Below are 5,419 nucleotides of genomic sequence, written 5' to 3'. Positions count from 1 at the left end.
CTTAATTATTCAATAAAATAAGCATTGCTGCTTTGTTATAAAATTGTTTTGATGTGATCCAGCTTTTTTGGGGGGGTAGACAGCTTAAAACAAGAAATAACTATATTTTAATTTGCATTATTGTTTAATATATGTATGTATATATTTCTTTTATTATATATGTTTTTAGGCTTATGACTGAAATTCCACTGATTTTTATCCAGCCATAACAAATGTGTACTTTACTGAGCGTGTGAGCCATGGTGGAAACCTTTACCGCCCCCTTGTGGCCATCGCTGTAACTGCTTATGGCTCAAATAAATGCTAGAGGTTTTTATTCCTTCGGGAGAAATAAAAATGTGAGGTGTGTGTTTAAAAACTGTAAAACTGTGTCATTTCGAACATCATATGGGCTTTCTGTCCCTCAGTAGATTTCATCAGTAGTAGTAACTGCTGTCGAGATGAGTGGAGGCAAAGACCGAATCTATGGAAAGCTTTTTGTACTTTGTGGAAGCAATAAGGATTTTCAGATCTGTAGTGCGTCTGTCATGATAGCAATATTGTGTTATCTGAGGATAAATAAAAAATATTCTCAAATCTATGTTTTAAGAATTTTCTGGGCCCCATAGAGTTTCTTACAGAAGTTTTTTAACTCGCACTGTCACATTACAACACTAAGTACAGCATATTTATGTTTCACATAACATAAATATTTCCAAATAAAAATCTGAAAAGTGTGACTGGCGTATGTTTGATCAGTAGATGAACTTTTGTGCATTATATTAAAGCTGTGTTTCACACCAGTATGATAGTTGAAAATGCTTTAGTCCCAACCACTGCAGGAATCCTTTGTGGATTTTCCTGTTTTCAGCTTCGTCCATTTCCCCAAGAACTTATAGCACCGGAAAATGAAAATCCTCCCCTCACCATGAAGCTGCCACCGCCATTTCTCACACTGGAGATGGTGTGTTTAGTGATGTGAGGTTTTCTGAAACACTCTTTGAGTGCGAACGCTTGGCGTGTTCACTTTTCCAAGTTTTGAGAAACTGCAAATGACATTTTACCTATCGTAAAACCTCTGCAAAATATAGTAAACTTTGAGGTTGTATCAAAATAAAAAGTGAAAAAAGCAAGAGGATATGAATACTTCTGCTCTGACTGAATATTTTTCAAAAAGAAAGTTTTTTTCCACTCCAGAACTTATAACATACTTGGTCTTCCTATATTAGGATGTTTTTTTTCTCTCTCTAGATGCCTCGTGCACCTCAATGTTTAAGTCCAAATTGAGGCCAACATGCTTTTATGCAATCCGTTTTCCTGTACCTGGTAACTAAATGTCACGTTCAACAAGCACAAATTTAAAGTTGGCCTTAATTAATGCAACTATACCACTTATTGCCAAATTGTATTCTCCAGTTCTCACTATTTTCCCCTCAGACTGCATGGATATCTACTCATCCTCCAACATGTCTCTCCAGCTCTCTCTAATAGCATTGACATTTCTGCTCCAACACTCTCCTCCCGTCATTACCACGGCTCTCTGTCACTCTGTGAGCCGCTCACCGTCCCTCTCCGGGGGATAATGAACTTAATTGGACTTCATGACATTGTGGGACATCAGGGTACCATCAGGTAAATTGGAAATGTTGTAATAAGATAGTCCAACAATGTGGATTATAGTGATTGTTATAATTGCTTATAGGAGCGCTGGCAAAGCATCAGCACTAGTGATAATATCGTTACAAAGGGACTGCCAGAGCTCTGCTTTTTAATTGAATTTTCTGAAGATATTGATGAATATTTTTCACAAAAAAAAAATCTTGAATCTCTTGTGGTGTGTGGACTTCCCATCTGGCTGAGAGCTGTAAGCAGCAAATGCAACAACATTATCAGGATTATTCCAAACTTTGTCAGAGTTACTGTGTAAATGAAAGGTTTATTCCACCAAATACTGATTTCTGAACTCTTTCTGAGTTAAAACATTAGTATTGTTGTTTCTAAATGAACATGAATTTGTTTTCTTTGCTTTATTTGAAGTCTGAAAGCACTGCATCTTTTGCGTTATTTTGACCAATTATTTTCTGCAAATAAATACAAAAGTTTTGCTTTGAATTTCAGAGACCTGCTGTCAGCAGCTCATGGAATAAAAGAACAATGTTCATTTTACTCAAACATATGCCTATAAAAAGTAAAATCAGAGAAACTAACAATTTTAAGCAGTCTCTTAATTTTGCCATGGGTTTGTAAATACAAAAACATTTTTAACCTTAAATGATGGATTTCAATTGTTTTCTTTTGTTGTGTGTGTAGAAAACAAAGTAAAAAAACAATCTCAAATGTCAAAATGCTGTTTTAGTATTCAGTCCATTTTAATCTCCCAGTAAAACCAGCTGACTTGACGTCCTCCTGGTTAGTAAAATGATTCTGAATGTGTGTACTTTGGAGATCTGGTCTTTTAGCACCTAACCATCGCTCCACTGTACATCAACAAACAAATCAATGTTGTAAATGTGTGGCTGGCCCGGATCTTTATAGTCAGATCTCCAACTATTTAAACTCTTATCAGTTTGTCCACAGGGTTTTCAGTTTCTGCGATGAGTAAAATCCATAAGGATCGAGACAACTTGAGCGGGACGGCACGCAGTGGCGCTGATAATTAGGACGACGAAGGGCAGGTGGGGGTCGTGCGCTGGACCTTCACAGCTTAGGTGCAAACACTACTGGTTGCTAAGCGATTGTGCTCTCCAAGGGGGTCCTTGTAAGGCATGCAGCTGGGGGTAAGAAAAGGAGTCAACAGAGTTTTACCTTAAAACCCCGCACTGGGTTATAAATAGGCCGGGGATGTGTGTGTCAGTGGTGAGAATTACAGACAAACACAAAGCTACATGGAGTGTGTGACATTAGGTGCATGAAGGGGGAGACGAAGGACAAGGTTTGAGGGGAGTGATATAAGCCTGCAGGTCTGACGCATGAGCCGAGCAGTGTCTGAGGTTGCTGCTGTAATAGGATCTTCTTCCTGTCTTCTCTGAGAAATCCTCATCCTCTTCTGCTTTGCACACGCTTCCTCTCTCTTTCTCTCTCTCTCTCTCGCTAACACACACACACACCTTTTATAAAAATACCCAAGGACAATCCTCACTATTAATAGAAGTGTTGTCAACCGGCTCTGGAGAAATGGGACCTTCTGTTCAGCTAACTATTTTTGCAGCCCTTTCTACTTATGACCCCTCACACTGTCAATTACATCTTACTGGGACAATCAATCAAGCCAGCCCCACTACTTCCAGTGAGATTTCACCATAATGGTGCCAAGCTGTTAAAACAAGAAGTCGTTTCCTGCTCCTTCGCCCTGACATGCAAGGATGCAGTGGCTATTGTTCTCTGGGCATTATCAGCACACACAGATCGTTCTGGAGCAGCCTTGATGGACTCCGTTTGGCTAATATGTCAACACTGGGCTCTTGTGGTTCCAGCTCTGGTGTGGTAATCAAACGCCACACATACTGCAGGTGATTTATACGCCTTGAGGTTGCAATTCAGCCGTCCCGGCATCAGCTCTCCCCCCCGAGTCTGAACGCAGAAATAAACTTCAAGTCATCGCTGGTATCCACTTTTAATGAGAGGAACTGTTTTTGAGTCGGCGCCTACACCGATTGCACCGAGCTATTTAGGAATCACTCAGGAAGTTCGCACCATACTGCCACATGCAGAGGTTTGGGAGAAGGAATATTGACTCTTTTTCTTGAGCAAAAAGTTAAAGACGGTGTCGTACTGTTATAGAAAGGGACAGACATAACTAGAAAATGTGCATTTCCTGGGAAAATGTTTTAAGCAGGGTTAAAAAGGAGGATTAGATTGGGAATCCTCAGAGCTACAGGGCCAGTGTTTTTTTTTTTTTTTTTTAAGAATATAAAAAGCGTAATACCAGCAAAAACTTGAAGAGGGATTTTATGAAAACTGCAAAAAATTGGAAAAAAGTGAAATAAACAGTTGAAGGATAATGCTACAGTTTAAAGTTTTAGTGGCATTTCTAGTTGAAAATGCATTGAAGTACTTAGTTGTTAAAGAACTCATCATAACTTTTCAGAAATGCTCCTTTCATTTCCAAGATGATCACAAAAAGTTTAATATTTTATAAACCATAGAATTTGTCAATACCAAAAGCTGGTAAAGTCCTGAATGAGCAGAATATGGGGAATAGCACAAAGTCTGCAGAAGAAGTCTAGTGGCAAAAATACAGAAAAAAGTGAAGGAACTCAAGGGTGTGAATCCACACAGCATTCACTCTAATAAAATAAGCATCTCCATCCAGATGGATGGATGGAGATGTTCCTGTTTAGATAAAAGTTAGGCTGGCTGCTGCAGAAAGCCTGAGTTTAAAACTCCCATTAGCCTTCACTGGTTCAAAGTTGTAGCAATAATCTCCTGGTTGATTTTTCCGTGTAAAAACAACTGTCTTGCATTCATGGGCAGAGGCACAAAATGGTTGCTACATGTTTGCACATTTGTTCAACACGTTTCTAGTTCTAAAAATTCAACCCAAGAGCAGATCTGCTCTGAGCTGAGTCACTCTGTGCTGACAGAAATCCCTTTCAGATCATAGCTTTGGTAAAAAAAATTAAAAAATTAAAAAGAACAACAACAAAACATTACAAGTCCTTTCAAATTGCACGAGTTGATCCACTAATATTTCGGATCATGTGAGGATCCAAGATCTTGTTGGTTTATTCCTATGTCTGCATTAGTGGCTTGATATCTAATACTTCAAAGTTGTTGGTACGTGCATTTAGAGAATAGAAATAAAATTCCCGCTAAGGTTTCCGTACTACACTTCATGAATATCCCACAGTATGATCACGGTACACACACCTGAGGACCTCCCGGTTCTGATGGAGGAGCTTCATGGGCGTAGCAGCAAGCAGTCACTCGGATCTTAAAACATGGCGGCGTTTGTGTCTGCGAGCATCTGTGTTCACCAGGAATAGGGCTCGGGTTGGGAAAACACTTACAGCTTAACACCGGTCCTGCAAAACACCTGTCACCAACCCACACACACACACCCACACACACGCCCACACACCCCGACTGTTGCACACCACTCACACATGCACACCCGCACAAACGCTCGTCTGATGCATGGCATGCCATGCACTGTCTGACTGCTTCTCTGCTTGTCTCACTCTCTCTTGAACACACGGTGACATGCTTAGAAATGTTTACACTTGTGTCTGCAAGGTCACATTGATTTATTCTCTCACATGGCTGCCGTTACTGTCTTCTGATTACAGCGCGCATCCATCCTGACAATTACTCCTGTCAAACTCTGCCCAATAGTGTGTGGGCTGTTTTTTTTTCCTTCAAAAAGTCACAGAAACGTAGTCTGTATTCTGTGATTTCCTGTATGAGTCTGACTGAGGACATCAAATTAAATCAGGCCAAT

This window comes from Xiphophorus maculatus, chromosome 16, assembly GCF_002775205.1.
Source record: "Xiphophorus maculatus strain JP 163 A chromosome 16, X_maculatus-5.0-male, whole genome shotgun sequence".
NCBI classification, from domain to species: domain Eukaryota; kingdom Metazoa; phylum Chordata; class Actinopteri; order Cyprinodontiformes; family Poeciliidae; genus Xiphophorus; species Xiphophorus maculatus.
This window is presented reverse-complemented; position numbering follows the sequence as displayed.